We start from the raw sequence: 26,567 nt of genomic DNA, 5'->3' as shown, positions 1-26,567 counted from the left end.
CAGATGACCTGTGGATCATATGCATAAAAAATATGAGAACTTGCTTTTTGATTAGTACACTGAAAGTTAAATCCCTTCTTTCTATATTGTGTTGTGTTGCTCTCTGAATGAATAATTTCCTTCTCCCCTTCTCTTGTCCACTCCCTGGCCTTGCAAGTAGACATTCCTCTGCAGCAGTTGTGGCTCCACTGAAATGGATGCAGCTCTGCTTGGTAAGTGGGAAGATCTGTATAGACAGATCTTCTTATTGCAGGTCTGAGGCCTACATGCTTTGTCTACTATAGCAGATTAAAAGAAGAGGATGTAGTTGTGCAAGAAATACACTCACATGGGACTCTGAAGATAAAGATTCAGCTCCCACCTTTTGGTTGGAAGATGCAAAGGCTTTTGCAGTTCTTTTGCAAGGCAGCAACAAGCTCATTCCCTCAATTCTCAGCATGAAAACGGAATCATCAGCTCCTTTTTAATTATCTCTTTTATCCATCTTATTTTGGCGGTAATAACATATCTGGGTCAGCAAGGATGGGATTCTACTTTAGAGCTAGTTATCTTAGCTCTTTTTAGTCAGGAGGAAGAAACAGGCCTTCTAGCAAGCAATTCATCTTACCTTAAATGAGATACCTAAACTAGGTTATACCATTAGTACCCAAAAGCACCCATTTTTCTATATTACTATTAAGGTAATCTAAGGTGACTAGCATGACAGTAGACAACTGTACAGTATATATCTGTGTTTGATCATATTAATCCCAGTCCCTCTGTATTTTTCTGTGGCTATGGTGAATGAACTAGAAAATAAGACCTCAAAACTTGATACCAGTTTGTTCCCAAATACAAACAGAAATTTAAGAAACAGGAGTAAACAATGTCTCCTGAGCATTTCAGATATCTGACTATATCTTCTAGGCTTGATAATAACAAAGTTGTATGGAGTCTTGGGCTTTTGTTCAGTCAATGTTATCTCCCAAGAGGTCTACACACTGTTCTGCTTCTACAGAAATGCAGAATCACAGGACCACAGCATAATTCAGGTCTCTAGTCAAACCTCCTGCTCAAAACAAGGTCGACTACGAGGTCAGACCATGTTGCTGAATCATGAATCACAGACACCAAGATTATTTAATCGAATCCCCACATTCTTCTTCTCACTTCATAGAAAATAGTCCATTATCTTAAAAACAGATAGTTACGTGTCTGGAGTTCACTATCTTCATTTTATGAATCTTGAAAAAAAGTGAGATCAAGTTTTTCTTCTACAGTCTTGAAAAATAGATTTATTTATTTTCTCATTTTAGATCATCTTGGAACCATAGGATTCCAATACCTGAGATTTTCTGAGAATCCCCTTACAGTGTGAGACTGAGGTAACAGCACTGGAAATGCTACTTCATTAAGTATACCAGTACTGCCAACTTCAGTTATGTCTGACCAGGTAGATCCATTTCAAGAAAATTGTTTTTAATTGGTCGAGTTTTTCCTCAAGCATTTTTAGGTATCTTGTATGTGCTTCATACTCAAGTGTATTTATTCTCTCACAAAAGCTCTGGTGACACAGCCAGCACTATTAACCACACATATAAAATTGTAATGGAAAAATACCAAGTAATTTATCCACAGTCACAGACAGGAAAAATACTCTGAGCAAATCCCCAATGCATTTCCATTAACAGCCTCAACTGAAACTCCAGTCCTTCCTCTGTGCCCACAGTTTGGAACTTTCTGAAAGGCATAAACAGGAGCCAACATCAACATGTATACGCCTCTGAGGGAGGACCCTATGTAATCTCTCTAGGGCCTGATTGTTCCCAAGTGTTGCTGGCAATTGGATAGTGCTGTGGCATTGGTCACTGAAGGACAAAGACACCATACCTGACTTCAAGTTCCTGAGTCACAAATCACGGTGTGGTGGAGGTAATCTGGGGGCAAATATCACCGTGTGCTTCCCCTTGTTGAAGTCTTCCCCTATTAGCTGCCAAGAGACGGGAGTCTGGGCCCAGCTGACATTTGATCTGACTTGATATCACTTTTCTGCCTCTCACTCCCCTTTAGATACATCCTAACATCCTTCCTTCTGCACTGCCTTTTTTTGAAAGCCTGGCTTCACAGTGCGTAGGGAAAGGGATCTACTAAATTCTCCTTCTACTTTTGCATGGATGCTCCATGTCCAGTTCCCAGTGACCCAAAATGAGAGACAATGTGTGGCAAAAAATTCTCTCTGGGAATTCAGGTGGAGTTTAACGTCAGTATAATACTTTGTCTTGAAACAAAAGACTCCTTAACCTGAATGTTACAGATCATCCTCTTCACAGCTCCCCTTCACAGAGGGATTACAGTTTAATGGCTATGAGATTGCTATATATAGTGGCACTGTTTTTAAGAAAAACCTGTCATCTACTGCTCCATCTAATAAAGACAAGAGATTCTGCAGCTTTTCACATCAAAAGATACAGCCTGATGTTTCTTATGAGTCATGAGTCAATGAATTATGTAGCGTGCTTTCTCTTAAGCATGTAATTTGATCTCCAAGCATGAGCAACAGTTTTTGTGTTTCAATCAGTAAACAATTGCTCTTTAAAAACATTCCAACCGATGTTTATTTGTACAATCTGTCCTTCAGCAGAGCCTTAGTTTGATGAAGTAGAAGATGTAACTCTAATAGCAAAGTGTCTAAAAACTGACAAAACATTACATTTGATCATGTGTGATGAGTGCACTGAGGAAGTATGTAGTTCGGAAAGCTGATACGGCTTCTCATTGAAATGACTGTGTCTTAAACATTGCTTCTTTCTGAACTAACCAGTTGCTATCACTGCAGTAAGAATTTTCTTTTTTAAATTACAGGGATCAGATTTCCAACAAAAACATGAGTAATGCATAGTCTGAATGAAAGAAAAATAAAACATTTTTCTTCGGTCTTAAGTTAAAATTGGTTACTGTGGATACCTCTTTCCCTTGGGAAGAATGCAATGGGGTCCTTTATTTCATTAGAGATGTCAAACATGGAATCTATATCAATGCTGAGACCTTGACTGGTGGGCAGGCTGGGTGGGCACTTCTAGAGTAAGCAAACAAGATGTTCCTTCTTGATTAGAACAACTTTGTTGCAATTAAACAGGCTACAAAAATAAAACAAAAAATAACCTGGAAGATCAAACTGTAACTGAAAACTTGACTGCAGTTGTATAAACTTAAAGGTAACAACTGTAGTGCCCGACAGCTTTGGACATCCATTTTTCAGACAAGAAAAAACAAGAGGTTCCTTCTCACCCTTCCAGTGGATTAACACTGTCCATTATACAACACTCGAGAATATCATTATAACACAGGTATTTAAATACACAACAGAAATTTCTTATAATTTTGTGCAATAAATAAATTTTTGAGCTGTCTTCACAGAGCTGCACATCACTTTGCAGAATTCATCCAAACTAAAGGAATATGCTATTGCAGTGTAGAATTTTAGACACTCTCTGCAGGAAACACCACCTAAGGATTGCACTGGTCAGCAAGGTATCCCAAAGCAAGCTATTTCAAAGCACCATCTCCTTCTGCAGATTTAGTTCCTTAAGTATAAATCATTGTAAATCCCTGGCTTTTGATAAAGGTTAAAAAAAAGAAGTGTCCCCGTCTCCATCTTCCATAATGAGAAAATACTTTTTTGCAAACACTGCTATTTTTTTCTCCCAGTTCATGTTCATTTCCTTTTACTGACTAAAGCTGGAAGGAGTGTGCCTGTTTTTGTGCAAATATGGCAAGAATGCTTCTTTTGGTAGTTTTTTTAATTTTATCTCCTTGCTTATGGCTTTGTATATTATTATGATAGCTATTCCCAGTGACAAAACAGTGGTAGATTTAGTACATCTATATCTCGTTCTGGATGTCCACAGTACAGTACATTATCAACACCCTTATATATCATAGCTCCTTTAGTACCACAGTCTTACAGACAAATCAGCACTATGACCATAGACCTTATGGATACAGCTGTGCAATTTTGACAAGTCTCTAAATCACCAACTAGATTCTGATACACAGTGACAAATATTTCATCCCCTAAAAAGTTCCTTTATAGTCAATTGGACAACTCATGAGAAAAAAGATACCCAGTCTCCATATTTATTGGTCAGATACCTGTTCATTTTGTTTTCGTGTTCTGGCCCATCTTTATATTTACTTTTGTATCTAACACTGATCTCTTCTGCTTTTCATGTGGACTTTCTCCCACAGTCATGATACCTCAATAAAATAATAATGTTTTCTCATTGATTACTAAGGATGGGTTTTCAGGGCTTTTTAATTCCTTGGTCACTTTGCAACCTGTATGGTGCAAGAGACCCTTAAGCCAGCCACAGGACTCAGACACAAATTTGTTCTGTCAGCTGAGGAAGACAAACCAAGGTTTGTACAGCCTGTAGCAAAATGGGTCCTAGTCTGCCTGAGACCTTTAATGACTCTTTAAAAACAAAAATAATAACTAAGTAGAGAAAGTTTACAATAGACAGAGACTAGTCAAGTGGATGTAGCTCAAATATGCAGTAACTCCATAAATAAGTAATCGAGGAAGAAGACATACATTGCCTTTCATCTCTAAATTGCTCTTTCAAATCCGGACCCAGTGTCTAAAATGTTAATTTGAGCCTATGACATCTATTCTGCGGCCAATGTGAAGTGAATTCCTGGTCCCTGGCCAGTTTCTAATGGACAGGTGGCAACTACCCAAGAAAAGACGACAACCACAATTGGCACCCCAGTGGGGAGTCATAGCAGTGGGACAAAGACTGAATCGGTCGAAAGAATAAGTGATCTCCTCACCCCCTCCAGACAGTTCAGCTAAAGCAGGCCTGAAACAAATGGGCAAAGCACTGTGGGAGAAGATGGTATTATGATTGTCCTGCCATCCTTTTTCTTTGTGAATAAAACAGGAGACTTGTTTTTCCAAGGCTGTCAATCTCACACCTTTCACAATTTGAGAAATAAAGAGAGAAATGTTGCTCTGTCCCCTCTTACCAGGTCTCCCTGCCGTGACAGTGAGTGTTGCCAGTCACACACTTGAGCTCTAGATCAAAACCAGGTGGCACAGCAAACTGTATTTAAACTTTGACCCTCAGTTCCACTCTGTTGCACAGCTTTTGCTTGGAAAAAGAAAAAAAGAAAAAAAAAAGGTTTTGCTAGCAACAAATGCTTTTCACTTGCCAAAGAATTCATTAAATAGATATTCCACCCCAACCTCAAATATTTCTGTGGTGTGACCCTCCTCTCAGAACACCAATTGTAAAAGGAATTTGATAATGAATTTGTCTTCCAGATTCCAATATTGCATTTTGTTTCTTCTTTCCTTTTAGAACAACAATAGAAAAAAAATCGTAAAGAACAAGTAAAAAGCAATTGATAAATCTGTCTAGCTACTATGAGGAAACAAAATGACTGCTGTGCAATGCCACAGCTAGTAAAGCCTCGGACTCAACTGAAACAGCATTGAAAAATAGCCAAACAGGAACCTTTCATGTCTGACTTCATAGGTCACCCACCCCATGCTATGTGTTCTTTCTGTGAATCTCTCAGCTACGTACTTCCAGCTAAAGTAGTTTGAATACACAGAACAAGAAAAATCAACAAAGAACAAGACACAATGAGCAGTCTAGAAATACCACTTAGCTAGTGCATTGCAACAGGCAGCACTGGATTAGTAGCAACATGGCAAACAACTCATTGCAATTTGAGAGTTTGTCTTATGACCACAGTACATTTCAGATTTATCATTCTAGTTTCAAATGTGCTATCAGATATGTACATGATCAGAGCACAGTTGATGTTCATTTGAGTTAAGAAAATCCCCAGACTCTGCACTTCCAGCAAAATGCTACTTTGAAGTAGCTTAATAGCAACTAGAGGCCATGAATAAGCACAAGACATTGGAAAATATATTCAATGAAAGGAACTGTCTCAAGAATTTATTCTAAAATATAGAAAACAGAGGCATGGAAACTGGAAAGGCTGCCTATCTTCCTCTACTAAAATAACAGCAACTGCTCAACTGGACACTATTTCCATTTATATATATATATTTATATATACATATACTAAGAGCATCTACCACACCTAGAATTACAGCTAGTGAAATGGAGTAAAGAAGAATATTTTCCTGTATTCTGCATGTGTGTGTGCATGCTTGTATACAGTTACACCTCCAAAACGGCAAAAGCTACACAGCAGGAATAATCAACCCTACAAAAGCTTTGCAATAGTTGGGACTTTAAAGGTTTTCTACAATAACTGAGGATTACTTCTTTTTAAAACACATGACAACAGAAAACTATTTCACGTTGACTAAGAGATTCAGAAAAAAGCAAAGGCTCTGGTTTCATATAATTTTTGCACTGTTTAATCAGTTACATTGTTGGTAGACTTCTAACGTTTTATATTTACCTGATTTCTGTCATCTTTCTGGTTTGAGAAGAAAGCACAGTAAAATGCCAGCCTATAACTTTACAACAAGGATCAAGCAGAGATACTGCTGTAAGAAGTCCCCAGGCCAGATCCTTGTTTACACCGCAAATCCAAATAACTCCATGACTGCACAGAACTTACTTATCCATGACAACAGTGTAAAAACTATCAGAATCTAGGCCACCAATTCTATTTGTTACAGTTGAAAGGCTGACCCAAGCACATGGGATTTAAAAAACAGTATCAATTCAGTAAAGCAGTGAAGAGCTCAGAACAATTCCTTCAGATCAGTGGCTTTATTGGATTTTTTCATACTTACTTGCATTGCATCTGGTCATGTCTTTCTCATACTACTTTTTCTCACAAAGGTTAGTCGATGCTGGTTTACCTTGGCCTGGTTTACCGTACTTGTTTTTCTATGTTCAACTATATGCCATTCAGTGTCTGGCTCGTTTGTACATGACTAGTACTACATTCCTAGGTAACAACATGTCTTAATAATTTTTTGCTTAGTAGTGTCAATCATTAGAGAATCAATCATTCTCTGCTTTACTTCTCACTACTTACATTTTCATTTTTTAGCCTGATTTTCTAAGGACATAAGGCTTGCTTGATCATGCTTGTCTGTCTGTCGACCCCTTTCCAATAACTTTGCAATCTATCAGATCTGAAAAAGAGATTGGAATCTGAAAGATAAGTTATTACAAGAATTGTGAGGAAAAGTCGGAAAACGGAGGAAAGTCCAGAATTATTGCCACCGCCAAAGGACAGGCAGACAGACCCGCATAGCAGCAGGGAGCAAGCTGGCCCAGGAGCACGCCTGCAGCACCAGGTTACCCACCACAAATACTCTCGCTTCCTCAGGGGAGGGTACCATGGGGAAAAGAAGAGTAATTGTGGAGTTGGCAGTGTGTATTTAAAAGAATTAGGGCGCAAATCCATAGGAAACCAGGTTTCATTAGTTCCTCTCTTCACATTTTATGGTTTCAAATCTTTATAAACATATGTTGCCCAGAACCATACCATTCTGTCCCACTTGAGAAATCAAAACCCTGTTCTCCCTGCTTTTATGGGCAATCTTCTCTTTACAACACAAGCACTCCAAATGCACTCCTGTACAATTTCTGTAAATAACCTAATCATAAAAGAACTTTTCTTTATTAAAAAGTGAATATTTCAGGTTTTTCTTGTTCATGCTGTTGGCCTATTTTACAAACACAGCTCAAGTAATCTTACTTTTCAGTGTCCACATCAACACTGATTTGCAACTGAGAACATTATTTTCCAAAAGGGAAGATCAGATATTCTGAGACATTCCAGGCTGTATTTGTAAGTCCCTGTCTCCAAAGATCTGAGTGAAGTTGAGCTGCATTACAAAGTATTTGTATTACAAAAAGAAAGATATCAGGCCTTCCTTTTTATTGAGACATCTCTAAAGTTCATTTTTTTCTAAGTATCTGGTGATACACAGGAAGACACAGCACTGGTTATGTGCCACAGCTCCAGCTATGAGTCTCTTTGCTTCCTCCTACAGCTGTTGCTTGCTTTTAAAAATTTTCAAGCAGTTTTCCAGTCCTTCTCAGCCCTGAGCCTTGGATACTCGAATAAACCCCAGATAGCAATTGATTATCTTGGGTGAGGCTACTGATTTGTGGTTAAGCAGTCCCCTAACAGCCTCTTTCTTCTCTTCTTGTTGACTTTATTCCTGTTGATGTTGTCCCTATACTTGGCCTATATAACTTTCTAGATGAAGAATTAAAATTCATATATCTCAGCTACTTTAAGTTAATGTAAATATAGATTATAAAACTCTTCAAGCAGTAACCATAAATTGTTACCAGACATTTCAATTTTATTAAAGCAAATAAGAAGTTACATGATGTGCCATTTGGCAATGTTGAAAAACTTTACTGTAACTCAAGTGCGGTTGTCAACTATGCAATTTCTGATATATGAAGCGGCCTCACGTTATCAGAATAAATCCATTTTACCCACCCTTCTCTCTGAAATGGCATATAGAAGCAAAACAATTTTTATGGCTCAATTTAGTTATTTGCTCCACCAGTCTTTACTACTAAAAAGCCAGATATGGGTTTAGAAGGGGCAATATTAGTTTTCTCATGCAGAAATGTGAGAATTTTGCCACTTATTTAGGTCTGGAAGTTTACATTTCAGAATACAGAACATGCAGGAATTAGCATTATCCTTATGGTTGACCATATGTGAGTTTTCTGTTATATCTATCTATATCTAAATATATCTTATCAGCAATATACTGTTTTTGTTTTGAGTTACAACTACACACAAGAACATCTGTCATATTGACGATGTTGTTACAAAGTCTTTAAAGACTATAAGCATCCAGACCCAAACAGAATTGTTTTGAGGATAGCTAGAGAGAGGGAATATGAAGAAACATGACATTAATTATGAAGACTAGTATGCTCCATGTTTTTCCTGGGTTTTTTTGGGAAAAGGATCAGGAAGCTGATGTCAGTATCTTAATATTCCTGATAGCACAACGTAACTGTGGCAGGTGGGCAATGCCATTTTTGAGACTCTTTGAACTTTTTAATAAAACACTAGTGAAAGACCTGCCCATTCACTAGAGAATAGCTAATAACTCACTAGTTTGGAAATCAAGCTGGGACTGGAAAGATTCTGTTCTCTGTGTCCACAAGTGTTTCTGCATTGCCTACATTAGGATTACCCTGACTAGCAAAGGTGCCTCATCAAGACAATTCCTCATAAGCTCTCTCTGAAAGAACACACATGATCTAGCAGCCCCCAAACTGTGAATCTCTGGCTTAGATTTCAATCTGTGGGGATAAGTTTGTATTACTCCCTGAATGACTCACCAGCCCAGAGGAAAGTAGTCTGTACGATCACTTTAAAGTAGCATTTGGAACACTGTTTATTACCATAAGCATTTATCTGTTTTATTATTTATGTAAACTAGTGCTTTTGACAAATGAGTAAATTTGACATACGCTTGCAGGAAAAAATACCAAATCAACCTTTAAATTGTCTCATTTAGGAGAGTATTTATGTTCTGGGAAATGCTCCTTATTTTCTCTTGGTAGAGACTTTCCATCCTATCTTTTAGCAATTTTGTCATTAATATGCTCACTAATACATTAATGGAAGTCCATTGTTCACTGTGTTTCATCTTTTCATATTAATTCTGTATTGTATCATTTGTATTCACTTTGGTGAACACTCCTTTTGATCTGCATCTTATCACATTAATGATTTTGCTACAAACAACATTGTATTATGAGACTTCAATATTCTGTTAGCATATTTAAATGCTAATAATTCAAAGTTGATCAAACCACATGGAAAAAAGGTCAATAAACGAGCAGTCATAGTACAGGGTTGGCAAAGCTATTAGAAAAATATGGAACTCATTAATGACCATCGTATCAGATACATTTAAATGACATGAGAATCTAGAAGTAGATAGTTAATTAACTATTAGTGTATAATTTGTGACTAAACATATTTCCAACAACAAATTATTAAATAGATAGAGAAACTGACACTGCTTTTTTGCCCTCATATTATTTATTTTCATATATATCTCTTTCATCATCTCTGTTCTTTTTATTCACAATGTGCTGGTATTAGTTTTGCTCTCTGAGGATATGTTGTCCATATTTTTCAGGCTGTTCCTCACATTCAGACACTTCCCCTCTTCCACATCTTTTCATTTGAAATACAGGCTCAATTCTGTGGTTGTCTGTGGTAAATGCGCAAAATCCAGAAAGCTGAGGTGAATTTGAAGCTAGGCAAAAAGAGCTTTCTTTCATTCCTACTGTATGCATTACTGGGATAATTATTTTTAGAAATGAGATTATACTGGTCACCTTATAATATCTCCATGATAATCTACCTTTTCTTTAATGTAGTATGAGCTAAATGCAAGCCAAAGAGATCATGCTTCAGCTGGGACTTTTTAAACGTAGGCAGCTAAGGACTCCAGAAGTCTGCTTTCTCCTGAGGCTGAACTTTTAAATTCTACTTTATTTTATTTCTTTAAATGCAGTGTCTATGCAGATCTTGAGGTAAAGGTTTTGCAGGGAAGTGAACAGTGCAGCATCAACCGTTGTTCAAATTGCACAGCACACAAACATGCTCTGGAGTTTTGGTAAGTACATAATTGGAGAAACAGAAATAATGTTATTTCTTAAGACAGTTAAAAGGGAGCTGCAACCTTTCCAGGATCCAAACATGCATAAATGTTTCTGTTGGGAAAACAAAGTAGGTTTTTTGGTTGATAGATTCACATCTGCTCAGTTCGGAATTGTCTTCTCAAAGAGATGGGACAGTGTTTAGTGATAAAGCAAACACAGAATGAGCCTTTCAACTTTAAAACTGCTCTTGCTAATGTCATGGGCCAGAATTTTAAGAAGTTAGAGCTACTCTGATTAATGGCTGCTCAAGCCTCAAGCTAGCTGATGTTAGACTGCCCCATACCATTTTTTCTGGGTCTCATTTTAAATGCCTCTTGCACTCACAAGGCAATTTGGGTTTGTTATAAGGTAAAAGTGTTTGCAGCCAGGCCTCTGAACCTGCAAGCTATTTTGTGCAGCTTGACCTTTCCAGCTGCACAACAGCCCTTCTGACTCCAGCAGCAACCGTCTCTGGTGTCAGAGGCTGCCTACATGCAGCAGCTTGCGAGATCAGGACCATCATCATGCAGGAGATCCAAAAGTACATAAAAAGCACAAAAAATCCACAGATGTGAAATCACCACTGGTTAGATGGATCCTCAGAAACAGAGGCACTATGTGCTCTGGTGCGTACTTATCTATAGCTCCAACTAAGGTTTCAACCTTGGAACTTGGCACTGACTATAAATTGTCACAGAAGTATTTCTTCTGCGAGGGAAGAAATGACCTTTGCTCAAAGAAAACCCCAAACTTTTCTGGTAGCATTTCTGAACATGTTCAAAATGCTGCAGAATTTTCCATACTTTCACACACTCCATGATATGAGTGAAAACTTAACTATTCTTCCTGAGCCTGTTCCCGAACTAATGCTCTCAGTCCAACACAATATCATGGACGATTACAGTTAATTCACAAGTAGAAGCTAATCTTCCACTTCATGACCACTATCTCTATTCAAGTCAACAGACTCGAAATACAGCTGTACTGGAAGACAGTATTTTGAAGTTCCATAATTTCACCCTTGTCACCCTTATTTCTGCATCCATCCAAAGGTTCCTGCTTCTCTATCCATCACGTATAAGGTTCCCAACTTCACTGTCAAGCATATTCATCGTCAGCCTCCATCTGTCTTTCATCTCTCATTTGGTCTCAGGAGGTCAATTTAACATCTGTCTGCCCTATGATACTATATAATTGCTGTATTTTCCAACAAGTATATTTGTATTTTTTTGGCGCTAGCCCACCTGCTTTGGAGAGAACTTCCTCATCATCATCCATGAACCATCTCATCAGTCTTTAAGTAAGTTGTTGCTTAGCATTCTTCTGCCACAACAGCTTTGAAACAAACAAGCAAGCACCCTTTGGCAGCAGGTACACAGGGGCTGTACTTAAAGTCCTGACTGCTAGGGTGACCAATTTTGTCTCACCAGATATGTCCAGAAGGGTAATTTAAGCCTGTGTAAACATACTTAAGTTTGCTTTAAACTGCCTTTAGATATACCATTGAATCCTTGGATACCCATTCCCTCTGTATCCCAGTTTAATCCTTTCTCATCCTTATTAGATGTGCTCAAGGAACACGGACTACGTTTTTGGTTTTGCAATTGTATAGCAGGTCCCACACACTGGGGACACAATGGGGTCCTTGTTCCCGACATGTTTCTAGATAGTGTTATCATTGAAAAAAAAACAAAACAAAACAAAAAAACCCCCAACCAACCAAACACCACCACCTCAGAAAAAACAAAACTTAATAAACCAATTCTAAAATCTTCCCTGAAGTGTCAGGAATCCAAATCAATCAGCCCATTCAGATTGATGAGTTGTTGCATACAAGCAGGACCTACCAGGCTAGTCTGCTAGTCTCACTCCAGCAAAAAGTCCTGCAGATTTAACGTCCTGTTAGTAAAATGAATACGTAATCTAACCTGGGTGCAATGTTGTAACCCACTACTGTTGAGCACAGCTTTTTTTTTTTTTTCTTTCCATGGAAGAATGGTGCCCAAAAGTGTTTTCTAATAATTATCCTGATTTGTCCCAGTTCTTCCTCAACAGTGTTGGGAAATAAATTAGTTCTAATAACATGACAAACCAGAACAGGACATGCAAACACAACTTTGCATTCTGCTTTCCAGTAAATGTTATGGAGAGCCGGAAGGCTGAATCATCAGCACTTTTTCTTTTCTTTCCTTGCCTTACCTTTTTGTCAAATACCATAATGCTTTTACTGCTGAGAACAAATGTACAAACATGCAAGAAAATGAAATCAAGGATTAAAATTTCACTCAGGCCATTCCCAAATATATTTTATTTTGACAACTCACTTCCTTTATTCCTATTGCTTATTCAGTCACCTCAGTTCTCATTTTAGTTTGAATGCATTTTCAGCTTAGCGGGATACTAAATGTTTCTGCTTGCATGGTTTTTGTGCTTTTCCAAAGATTTAATTGAACTCCCATTTTTGGTACCACACACTCGCCAGGTTTCTTGCATAGCACAAACATTTTAAAACTGTCCAATCAGGCTTACTTTTGACTGGAATCTAATTACTACTGTTGGACCTGGCCTTGCTTTGGTCCTTATTCACTCTTTGAAGTCACTCATTTCAGACCATTTAAAATTCATACAATTACTTGTTCAAGGAACTTAGGTGCTTGGTTATTATTAGGCTTCTTTTTTTTTCTTCAGCAAACCCATGCAAGTAGTCCAGCCCCATCTATTTGTATAATCTATTGAGCTGGGTGATCTATTTTATGACATAATGGAAAAGCAGGCGAGAGTGATGGGAGCCGTGTGCTTGGCAGTAGCTGTTGCAATCAATATTGCAGTCACGAACAAACTGTCAAAAATTAAAGATGCACAGAACTGTATTATTTTATCATGGGCTGGGTTATTTTCAAAGGAATCTGGGGGACTTACAGGCCCAGCTCTCATTAAATTCTAATGGGAACTGGGAGTCAAACTCTATTGAGCTGCCTTCAAAAAAATCACAGCAGTAGTGAATAATTTTATGAGGTCACCCAATCACAATAAATTCCATCATGATCTCTACATACAGTTAAACAACTCCTTGGGCTTAATTCTCTTTTAAAAGGATTAAGAAAACCAAAATAAATTGTATTTGCTTTTTTGTAGGAATTCAAATTATGTTTTCCTAGCAATAGCCTGGCTTTTTTTCCTTTTAGAGGCAAATTATTTTTCATGTCATACTTTGTCTTCACTGTGCCTTCATCTCATGAGAAAGTGATGAAAAATGCAATTGCTGATAGAGGCCCCAACACTTGGGGGTGGAGGGAGGAGATGTGCAGTACATATTCTGACACTTTCACATTCTACAGATAATCCTGGTAAAACGAAGGAGTGTGATCAAATTTAGTATTAGATTAAACAGCAAGGATCAATAGTTCTCCAGCATTAATAAACTTTCATCTCTTCATATCACCCACCAAGTTTTTCTTCAATAATGTATTCATACATTTAATTTCGTGCAAATTTTTACCAGAGCCCTGACTACATACTGGGCTTCTGTATAATTTAAATGGTGAAATAAGGAAACCAGGAGCAGCAAATTGTCATGAAATGGAGCATTTCCCCTGCCCTTGCAGCTGTCCGGTGAGTGATTGTCATCAAGGTGGCCTGCGATCCTCCCTCTGGATCCGTGTTAATGTATTTCCTCACATAGACAGGAGTACTTCTTTCCTAGCTTCTTCCTCTTACCTTATGACTCTGCAGGAAAATATTACACCAATTTGAATCTTCACTGTTGCCAAAAGGTCACTTTTACTGTGACTGTGGGCAAATTTATAAACTACTTACATAGGGGAGTGGGGTGTCTGTCTTTGTGGATCAGATTTTTTTTATAACGTAGGTAAACTGCTCATTCAGCCTAACCTGAAGGACCCGGTTCTCGTCTCATCCTTGCAAATATAAAATTCAGAAAATCCACAGGAGGGGACTGCAAATCAAAGTCCACTGATGAGTTCAGTGATGCTGTTCTTGTTGACATCATGTGTCATTTGAGTTGATTTGCGTTGTATTGCCATAAAAACCTTTTTGGAAAAACAGTGTGTTTGCAGGTCCACAGTCCTGCATCTTCATGGAATGTCATAGAATGGTCACATTTTTAAATAAGTGACTTGCCCATGGACCAGACTATGCAGCTGAGATTTTTCTCCTGTCATTTGCTTTATCTGTCATCAAGGTATGTAAAACTGAAAAAAAAATCAATGAGAAGCTGAGGACCTTAATTACCAGTAAGGGTTGATTAATAACAGTCTCTATTTCCTCCCTCTTTTCCCCTTCTCCAAACATTCAATGGTAGTACCAGATACAGTAATTAGAAAACTCAGTGCAAGTGAGGCAATTTTCTTTTACAATGAAACCTTTGCTTTTACTATTCCATGAAAGCAAGACAAGGTCTATTAAAATGACATTAAAAGATGAGTTGCTGGACTGAATTAGAAAATAGGTTTTAGACAACCCAAAGAAGAAAGTAGGGAAAGAGATATGATTACAATGTTGATATGATGAATAAGGAGACAGAAAAATGGAATGAGCAGCTTTTTAGTCAAACTAAGTTTTCCTCCACTCCTTCCAATTTTCCACCAGTTCAAAAGTTTTCAGTAAATATATGCATATATTTATAGACATATAGCTATGCAGGTATGCATGCATGCACAGCTACACACACAGATGTCCTCAGCTGATGTGAAACAGTCTTTTTTCTAACATCTTTTTTCCTGTGATAACATAGTGGCTACTGTTTCATTAAAAACTTGCATATAATCCTTCGTTCAGAACCCAGATTTCTCAGAAAATTGTCTTATATGATATTAATACAGCCAGCAGTTCCAAGAAAATATATCTGGTATCCCCTGTGTGACTACTCTATCATCTTGTTAGATTTGACTTTTATTATCAATAATTGTTCCACAATTTTCTTAATTTTATCACAAGGTATTTGGTTTTTTATGAGTGAATGTTTGTGAAGCTTATGGTCTCATTACAATCAATACCAATAACTTGCAGCAATAAAGGCAAGTGAGTTCCAGAAAAAAATACACAGAAAAAAATATGTATTTTTAACCACTTAAAAAAATTCCTTTTTTTCCCCCTCCACTCAGAACATTTTTAAAGGTTATTGGAGCTACTGTTTTTCACACAGTCTTTGAAACTCCAGAGTACCTTCCATCAGCATCTACAAGGAGAGCCATACATTTTCAATCTGTTGAAAATAATTGTGTGGAAAAACCCATTCTGTTGCTTCTAGACACAATCCAATCAGTGTAATGGTTTTCAAGAAAGCAGGAACTATATTCACATTTCATTCATGTAAAGAATGAGATAATAAAGACTTTCATGGTAGATGAGCACCCTGCAGGTACTGCAGTTTGCTGCAGCATACATAAGGCCTTGTTGGGTTCCTTGCATAAGGAAAAATCTCTCTTAAATTGTACTCTTCCCTCAGGCTTCAAATACATATTTTTTTAAATGGACTGAAGCAGGAACTGGAGGGATTTTGCACCCCAGTACGAATTCTGCTTTTGAATGGCAGCTCTGATGTTCTGGAAGAACTTGCCATAATTTTGTCTTTCTTTAATGAGGTAAAATTGACCCAAACAGCAGATACCAGGGCCCTCACCATAAAACTTAGATCATTATTTCCCAGTCAGACAAAGAAAAGCCCTAAAACAAAAACAACCAAGGAAATGAACATCTTGTTTCTTTTTGGTATTCTCTGTGCCTGCTACCTTTGTGTGGTTTTCAGTTTTAATTGAAATTCAGTAACAGCAGAGTTCAAACGCAGAGTGGATGTCAGCCAGTGTACTGCAGCAGCAGCACTGCCGGAGAGGTGCGGTTGTTTGACAAAGAAGAATGTTCCTTTGCTTTTTATAGCACACCATTGTTATCGGTTTCCTTTTTATTGTAGTGGGAAAGATAGCCGCCACTTTCGTGTTCAAACGCTGTGCCCACAACAATCCCTCCTCAGCCGCTCGTACCTCTCCAAATCACATTCCTCCTGAGTTGAGACTGCTCACCTTCACTCAACGCACAGATGCGACTGATTTGAGAAAGCATACGCTAACAAAGACATATTAAATTAAAAACTGGAGAAAAAATGTAGAGCTGTAGACACTCAAACATGTTAGAGAAGTGAGTTTTGAACAGTGGTGACTAGAATTTGCTCTAACTTGACTTGTTTGACCTTACATGTGTTAACCGACTGATTTTAATTCAAGAGATGCTAATGCTTAACTGATATATAATCTATATACATATATAAATGAGCAATAGACAAAGTATTCAGGAGGAAACAAGTTCTTGAGGAAAAGCCTTGCATGGTTCAACATTACTAAGAAGCATGAAAGACTTCTTCTTAGCAAGAGTTATTAGCTTTTACATGCAATTCTTGTACTTCATTTTAAACTGTCTAGTCCCATATTTTGCATCAGTTCTAAGCAGCACTGAAGATAGATTATAGATATGTCGTATCTGCAAAGCACCACTTATTACAGAAATAAAGATTTGTATTATTTATTTGCTTTATTAATGTAATGTTGTCACTGACAGAGTTTACATTTGTCTTCATCAAACCTTCCTAAAAAAATAAAATTTGTGGTACAACTGCATCTGTAATATGGGATTTGTAGGTCTAGGATTGGCAGTCAGCGATCACACCTATTCACATACCTGTGTGATATGGTCCAGGTTAACACATATTTGCAATTTCATGTGGCCCAAGTGAGTTCACTTAGAGACTTCTCATGAAGAGGAATATTCCTGCATGATTTAGCAAAGCTTGTGAGTTCTCTCACCCCTCCTCAAACCTAAAAGATACTGAAAGACACCAGAGAAATATTTATGTTGTATGTAACTCTCATATGTTTATGTGACATGTTACTAGTTCATGAAAGCTCTTTAATTCATCGAATGCTTATAATTTTTGGTAATGCTAGTCTTACAGAGGTAATTTGAAGTAAGTTTGGTTTATTGCATTGGATACATTTTTGCGGAGGCTAGGTGCTAACTATGCAGTTGAATTTAGAATGGTAAACACAAAATTCCACACTGAGGATGAATAATTCAGTTTTTAAGTTGCTAGCAAGATAAGAATAAGTGGATTGCTGTCAAATGATCTTTATCTTATTTGTCAAGATAAAGCATAGTCCCAAAGCCATAAACAGATCGTAAAGGAGACATTTCCTTCTTACCCTTTCTTTCACACTTTCAAAGATCTTTGCAAATCTGTCCAACTAAATTAGAGCACTTTTTTTTCTCTTTATAAGCTGGAACTTTTTAAACAAGAAAACCCTTACTTTATGCATCAATATCTAGAAAGGCTTTACATGTGCTTCCTCTTAGAATTGTGTATAATTAGTGCATGCATATATCTGCATGCCTCCACATCAGTTTTAGAACATATTTAAAACAAAATTACAAAAACAAAACAGCTGCACATTTTCACATTTCTCACATATAAAGCTCCAGCCAATATATCCTACCCTTTAGATTTATCAGCTATTTAAGTTTAGGTAGCTTTATCTCTGACCATAGCTACTACACTATTGTTCTCATTAGGAACATATAAGACAATAAGAAAAAACCAAGAAGTCTTCACTCCTTTCAGTTTCCCTTTAATTCCCAAAAGTCCCTCTTCCAGAAGTGACATCCTGTTGAAATACAGGGTCATCAGCCTCTTCTTCCTCTCCACATATCTTTCTGAGCAGTGCCCCAGAGGGCAAAAAAAAAAGTGTTCTGACCAAATTGGGAACACATTTCCAAGCTGAATAGTAGTTCCCACCAGCAACAACTTTGGACTCAGACCAGGACCTCAGCTCACATAAATCAGCATAAAATATCTTTGAAACTGCTATAATTTGCACTTGGAGAAGATTTGGCCCTCAGACCAGAAGCTCAGCATGAAAGAATTTATATCTCCCTTCTCAATTATGCCAGACAAATGGTGTGTTGCTTTAATAATGAGAGGAAAAGAGCTTCCAGAAGTGACCTGCATTTGGTGAGATGAAGTTCTACATACAAACTGTCAGGATCATCTGACTTTTTCTTTTCTTTTTCTTTTTTTTGAGCTATTTGTTCTTAATCAGGTATTTAAATCTAACTGTAAAGACTTAGCAGGTTATAGTTGTTGTTTTCTGCTAAAGCTGTATTAGGACAATATGATTCTTCAGGGAAAAAACTAAGTCAGCTGAAATCAAGCAAAAACAACCTAGACTGTTTAGACTTAAGACCCCTCACTCCTTTTTTTCACTTTGCTTTAAAACTATTGTTTTAATCATTGACATAAAATTATTTGTATTTTAAGGAATACTCTTCAAGTTCCCCCTTTCAAGTTTCCTAAAAAACCTGAAATTGGGAACTTCTCCAACTACAAAATTTCTCCTGGAAAGTCTCGTACTGATATAGGCAACGCATGTTAGAATAAGCAATTATTTTATGAATGAAAAAATTATTTAAGAGTCTAATACTAAATTTACACAAGGACTTTGTCAGTTATCTACAATTTTAGGCAATATTGTCTAACACTGAATTGTCCGACACATGAGATGTAATGTCCTGAACAGTAGTGCAGTCCCTTAACACCTCAGTATCTGCCTATGAAGTTGGGCAGGCACCTCATTTTTCACTGATGCTGATGTGTTTCTTCTGGGCTTTTATCACACTCCCAGGTGCTCCTCTGTGTACCTCCAGCAGGATGTTGAGCTGCCTTCATTGATCTGCCTTGGGATCCAGGGCAGCCTGATATTCACAAAGCACATCTGCCTGGACAGAGCCTCCCAAAGCGAGATCCAGGGATGAGGCTGCCAGGTGGTCGGATTAGGAAGGAGCAAGAGGGGACTCAGTCCATGTCCCCAGAGGGTGCATCAGAGGGTGGGGACCCTGGGGATTGCGATGGCACTTACCCACTGCCCATGCCAGGGACAGCCTTTCCAGCCTCTGATTTTTCATCTGAAGGTCTGACCTTGTCTGTGATACTGAGGGGCCTCTTTGTGCCACTCTTAGGAACTTCTTACCCTCCAAGGTAGCTGCTGGCCAAAGTGATTGGTTCCTGTGAATGCCATCTTTAGGCATCCAATGTTTGCATTTTACAGGGAACCTGGATCTGACAAACTTCATATTCAAGAGGCCCTGGCATGACTCAGGACCAGCCAGGAGAAGCTTATTTTACTGTGGTGCCTTGAGATAACCCTTCAGATATCTTGCCTCTGAGTGACTGCTGAGCCCCTCTCTCAACTTTCAAATGAAGAGTCACCAGGAAAAGAGGATAACTAAAAATTCCCATTACTTATTTAGCCCTCAGAGTCTACCTTTGGGGTTTTTTTAGAAAAAAAATTGTGCAGCATTATCCAAATAGAAGGGGAGGGAGGTATCATCAGCTGGAGCTTGTACATTTCCCAGGGAAATATGTCCCTTTCTCACAGTCTTGCTCTTCTCTTGCAAGTAACACATGTAGCAAAACAACTATGACTGAGGAGAAAAAACAAAATGCCTCATTGTTTTTGAATATTTTCCGTGTTTCTATTTAAATAATAAAATGGCTGAATCAGTACATCTTTTAGTGAATTTAAAGAATTATCATGTGCATAAAAGAGTGGCACATATCTCTGTACTTACTGTTTCAGAGAGATAATCACTTATCATTGGATTACAAGTTCCTTTGGGGTTTGTGAGAGGGAGGGAAATGAATTTTCTTGTATTCAGCAACTTAAACAGCATATAAAATTACATCAGTGTTTCCCATTGCAGTCTAGTACCTGAAGAGGGGGTATGTTTAGGAAGAAGTCACCCTGAATTTGTTGCTCACCCATCTGATAGACCCCAGATGTACTGAATTTCTAAGTATTGTCTGCTTACATAGTGTGAAACATGTCCCCGTCCCAGCAGGATGCATATGGCAAGCACCAGTGAGTGGCTGGGGCCAGAAACAAGGATCTGCGCAGTCAGCTGTATGAGCCCCGACAGCCTGCTCTACAGACCACACAGGAGCACAGACAAGCAGCACTAACTCCTAACTTGGGTGCCTCCTGTTAGAATATCCAAATGTACTTGATGGTGACATGACACTGACTCGTGTTTCTGCAAGGGTGAAATTCAGATGCTGGCTTGTTTGGAGGAGTTCTGAACTTTGTGTCAATTAATGCATAGGAGAGTTTATTGTGCCTAATTAATGCATTAATTAATATTTTGCCTGTGCTTAGAAACATGTACCTAGATTGGAAAACAGGAAAACTTCGTAAGACATGAGGGAAGTATTCTACTGGAAGATGTGAGGTTCTGAAATGTATGGGTTTCAAAGAGCTATTGTTGCCTAAAAGAAAACAGTGAAAAACATTGCATTTGGATGTGTTCCACTTGCTCATTTCTTCCCCTTACTTTGTACTAGTTGGGCTATTTACATGAAAACATCATCTTTGTTCCTTAAGAGTTCATCTGCTGCTTGTTCCCTGCCTGAAGTCAAAATAATGCTATGTTTGTGAGATTTTAATCACCTCTACTACAAACAATTATGAAATTATAAACAGAAGATTATGACTTCAAGTGGGAACTAAGTGGCAGGAGCTGATGAACTCTTAAAAGCAAAGATCCTGTTATCATGCAAATGCTTCCAGTAAAGAAGAAAATGAAGCAAAAAATCATGTAAAAAATCTAAATATGAGCATCTGAATCATAGACAACAGCGGGTTTTTCAGACAGGATAATGGTAGCTGAAATTATTTCATAATAAACTTGTAAAGCCATGCTAGCAATTATTATTTCATTATATATCCATTTTTGCATCTGTAATATTTATTTTTCATTAGCAGGATTTTGTTTTGAAAAACAGAGTCCTACCAGAACCTACATTTTTTAAACAGAATCTCATCATTTTCTGTAGGTAGCACATGCTTTTCACACCTCTTATTTGTTTATGGCAGTTACATCCAAGAAAAGCAAGGCATGCATGGTTTATACTACAGCTTCCTTCTCCTTCCAGTTGAACGGTGCTCAGGAAGTTAGGACTAAGCCTGAAATGTTCGGCTTCAAGGATACCAACAGAAGAAGCCAGCCAGCCTACATGTGTGTCATCGCCTGCACAGTGGCACCACCGGTGCTCTCCAAAGAACCCCTTCGCCTCAGCTGTGTGCATTGCCAGCAGAAGGAAGGGCTCTCCCCCAGACTTGCTCTTTTATCTCCAAGGCAAGATAAACAGAGAAAAGCACTTGACACCAGCCTACCTTCTCAAAGAGTTGCAGCGATGCACCATCAAATGCACAACCACTCCTCTGTATTTCACTGGTTTTCCTTACAAGAAATGATTGCAAGTGTTCTGCTTAGCATATCTGGGCAGGTTTCATTGATATCACTCTCTCCTGATTGACATCAGCTTAGCAATGCTGGTAAACTGAGTGACGGCACTGTTCAGAGAGACCTGCTGTTCTCATGCGGGTTGTGGATTTGGATTGCCCTGAGAATCCCTGGCAAATCCTGACATATCCACTTAAAAAGCTGTTTGTTCCCACTATGCTCTTTGAACTGCACTCAGCCTCTCTAATAAGTAGCTGGATATTTATGGCTATCACTGAATTATATGTACTGTTTAGGGACCTCGGCACAAGATTCCTCTAAACTTGCTTTATATATTTTTGGAGTGTGTTTTATTTCTGGCAGCCGGGCAGGTGGCCTGAAAGACCATTTCAGACATCGCAGTCGCTGCTGGCATAAGAATGGGAGGACACTAACTGCTGGAGACACCTCCAAGGCCACTGAGTCTGGTAGAGGTGATCTGGTTCAGCAAAGGTGATTCACATAAGGACTGAGGTGTAGCCCAGTTTCCAGGGGGCAGAACTGGTCATAGCAAAGGTGAAGTCACTGAGAGAAACCTAAGTTAATATCAACGCTTTATATAAGCAGATAGTGGTTTGACCACTGAGGTCCTGGTATATGTATAATTGCCTGAAACTTAAAGTGCCTGCAAAGCAGGACGGAGGTGAGATTAAGGATATGGCAGACATTACTCACGTCATTATTTTTTATGATGGCATGGTAATCAGGTGAAAATGGAGGTTTCTCCAGAGTCGCACTTTCAGAAAGTGGCTGATATTGGTCAGATGGCAGGGTTTCAGTATATTTGCTTTGCTAACTGAAGGTTCAGTTACTCTAGACACATAATTGCATGCCGTGTGATGAGAGCAACACAGACTACAAAACCATCTTCCAAATGCTAAAAACAGACATTGAGTGAAATTTGTCACCTCAAAGGACTAGCATAAGATTCAATAAGACTTGCTTTGCTAATGTTTGCTGCCTTGCTTGAAGTCTCATCCTCCAGGAAGAATAAATGCATAAAAAATTTGGGTTTTATTTTTTAAGTAAATTTCTAGCTTTGTGTTGCAGAGAAAATCTTGAATATATTACTCAGGTGCACTTTGAAAGTGCCTAAATCAGATAGATACCTAATAAAATAAAATTACCTTTCAAAATCTCATGGAAAGGAAGGAAGACATTTATCTCCAAAGTTTATTTCAGTGCTAGGTTGCTGAGACTGAAAGCTGTGGAACTTCGGTCACATTTACATAATAATTTGAAGATTTTTGTGGAATTTCACCATACTCTTTCCTACATAAAGTTTGCCTTCAGTTTGATACATTTAATAGATCTTAACTAGTCCAAACCAACATCTTCAAAGGGCATGTATTTGAAAGCACATGCAGTTATGTCATGTAAAGCCTTAGTTCAGCTATAGAAGCATTTAGATGTCTGTATCTTATTGTGTTTTCTCTGAAGACTGTATGCCAACAACAAATTTCACACCATCATTTACGTCTTATATATTCTTTCTGTAAAGCTTCTTTGCAAAACTCACAGAGCTGAATGAAGAAGCTATTCTAGTTTTGGTCATAGTCAAGACAATTCTTTTTATATTCTTGTTGCTGAACCTTGTAATTTAATGGTAAGTCTCACAGGTTTGGATTGTTTAAGTCAATAGATCATATTAGAAAATCAGCTTTACAAGAAAAAAAATCTTTCCTGACCACCATTGCTCAATACAAAAAATTATACTCTGAGGGTACAGAACTCAGAAAGCTAAATAAAATGTATTATTCTTTAATAGCCTAACCAGTTCTAAGTCAGCAGCATGAATTTAGGGACCTAACTCAATGTGGCGCTTTAATTTTACACTTAACAATACTGCTTAAATACATGCTTTTTTCTGTTTAAATATAGTGTTAGGGTTTGTTTAAAGATCAGTGAAATTCCTCCTATTTTTCCTGAGGTATGGAAGTGTAAAACACATGCACACATTCTACCTACTGTCAAAGTTTCTTTTCCTAGTGCTCTCTGTAGAAATAATTGAAGGTAGAATGTATTCACCTTTTACATAGAAAGACATTAATGCTTTCAGTCAGTTTCCTATTTAAGATTCTAAAAGAGATAACAAATAGACAACTACTTCTAAATGCAGTGATTGTGGCACCTTTGGGACGCTAGCATTTCCTAACCATTCTCAGCCTTTTGTACCGTCACTGCTTCATTTTCTCTTCTAAGGCCATACAGTGTACAAGCTGTGTTTTTAATAATTTTGCTAGGTTCGTAATAGCAGTGTGATGTTTTAATGAAGATTCAAGGAGTAAAGAGGCAGCAGGCCAAGTATTTTCACTGAGACACTTAGCAAAGTGAGATATACAACAATGGAAATTATATTTTTTTTCTTCTTTGTTGGATGCTATTGCAACCTGCAAATGCTACACTGTAATTGTACAGCAATAGACTTCTATCATTCTCTGCTGCAGGAAACAACCAGTGCACTGTAACAGACATACTTCTCTATTATCCCTGTTTAGTGTCTCCAGCCAAAAAGCAACAACAGCAGTTCATCCTTGGTCAGGTCCCAGTTGGGACTATGTAATTACTATTGCGGTGGATCAGAGGCAATTAATTTTATTCCTCTTGCTTTAAAAAGCAGCAATCAAAAGAGGGGGATGGTGAGGCTTTTAATGCCAGAATACAGTCCAACACAGAGGTTACACAATTAAAATAAGAAAACGTCAAGCAACAGAAAAGTTGAAATAGCACTACCTTAGCTGGCTTACAGTGGCAGAGCACTATGGGGAACAATGCCAGTTTATACTCTTTAAAGATCTGTTGCAGGTTTCCAGCAGTTTAGACATTGCTATTACCAAACCATATTTTTTATTAAAGTCATCACGAAATGCAGTCTTTTCTACTACAACAGGCTTTCTTGCTTGATTGTTCTTATGCAAATCCCAGACTAGGAGATGACGATGTAGCCTTCTTGAACAAGTGTGAGTCACCATGGCTATCATTCCTCAAGGTGCTTATTTACACAGACGCCCAATAACAGTGGTTTCACCCTAAGAAAAAAGACTTCTGAATAGCAAGACCAACCTGCGAGAGGTTTGTCCAACTTGTTTCCAGGCTTATATTGCATTTCATTTTCAAAATAAGAAATCAATCACAGCAATAAATCCCATCTGTCACCACACCCTTCTTTTGCCATATGTATTAGTTCCAAAATAATTTGGACAGTATGTTATGTCCTTTCAAACATTCACTGAACTTCACACAGCAAAAACATACTGTCCATGAAGAGGAGGTAATACATATAGAGGGCATCAGTTGCTTGTGATGCACATTAAGATGGTTGAGTAAGCTGTCAGTGATAACCATCAAATTTTTGTCTGTCCTCAATGAATTCCCAGCAGAGAAATAAAGCTTTCTTGAAAGCCTTGTCCTCTTTCAGAAACTATGTCCAGAAAAGAATGTTCTGTATGGGTAAGAGAATGGTACATTTGTTAGACATGTTGCAAAGGAAGAGACATTATAAAACATGTCACAGAAACTATCTTAGATCTAGTAAACTATGTTCTAATACCCTTTGAAACAATGAATTCCTTAATCTGACAGCAAAAGTATATGCTAGTTCTGACCCACTATGCTGCTCGTGAAAAAGAGACTGCAATAAAAATGATGTACATGCTTTGCTAAATGATCCATTTCCATTCAGATAACAAACCTCTCTTAACATCTAAAAATGTTATCTCATCTCTTTTGAAACTGAATGGGCTTGTCAATAGACTCTTGCACGGGTGAATTGACTCGGGATATTTCAGAGAAGGTTTATGGGGGAACTCCAGATAAATATATAGAAAATATGAGACAGGATTAGATTTCGTTCTGTCTGCTATATCACACAGCTAATCCGTTTATTTATTTTTTCCTAATTTTTATTTTAAGGTTCTGCTTTTTGGTTTTATTGGATGTGGTTTTTAATATTATCTGAAAGCCTACCAGATGAAAACTTGGATCCTTATACTCTAATATTTCAGGCTTCAGGGGTTTTTAACCGCCAGTGTTAGGAGTCATGCACTTGCCTTACTACCTGACATCACCTAGACAAGGCAAACAATGCATACTGGTCAGCTATCCTGCAGTGATTCATTTGAAGGCTCTTACTTCATGTCCTCCCCTGTTATAGAGGCCACAGCAAACCATGCTAGTAGGGGTAGCACAGAATTGTCATTGTCTTTCACTTTAGGAAGCCAAGTGCCACACTGGCAGCAGGAGACTGAAATAAGAGAGGATCACCCTTTTGTGGTCAAGGAATGTGTCCCCCAGTGTCCTGGTTTCAGCTGAGATAGAGTTAATTTTCTTTATAGTGGCTGGAATGGGCCTATGTTTTGGATTTGTGCTGAAAACAGTGTTGATAATACAGAGACGTTTTAGTTGTTGCTGCACTAGTCAAGGACTTTTCAGCTCCCCATGCTCTGCCAGGTGCACAAGAAGTTGGGGGGGGCACAGCCAAGATAGTTGATCCAAACTGACCAAAGGGCTATTCCATACCACACAACGTCATGCTCAGTATATAAAGCTGGGGAAGAAGAAGGAAGGGGGGGACGTTCAGAGTGATGGCGTTTGTCTTCCCAA

At 38.1% G+C, this 26,567-nt stretch overlaps 1 long non-coding RNA gene across 1 annotated transcript; it reads left to right on the top strand.

Annotated features, from left to right (window-relative positions):
* The first annotated feature begins 1,357 nt into the window (after window positions 1-1,357).
* LOC142407728 (uncharacterized) lies at window positions 1,358-16,628 on the top strand. The gene is made up of 3 exons (XR_012775024.1): window positions 1,358-1,432; window positions 11,862-11,922; window positions 16,552-16,628. It is a non-coding gene; the product is annotated as an uncharacterized LOC142407728 (long non-coding RNA).
* Window positions 16,629-26,567: the final 9,939 nt, after the last annotated feature.

Source organism: Mycteria americana, chromosome 3, assembly GCF_035582795.1.
Source record: "Mycteria americana isolate JAX WOST 10 ecotype Jacksonville Zoo and Gardens chromosome 3, USCA_MyAme_1.0, whole genome shotgun sequence".
In the NCBI taxonomy this organism is placed as follows: Eukaryota; Metazoa; Chordata; class Aves; order Ciconiiformes; family Ciconiidae; genus Mycteria; species Mycteria americana.
The sequence above is the reverse complement of the archived record's forward strand: the minus strand, read 5'-3'. Positions and strand labels throughout refer to the sequence as shown.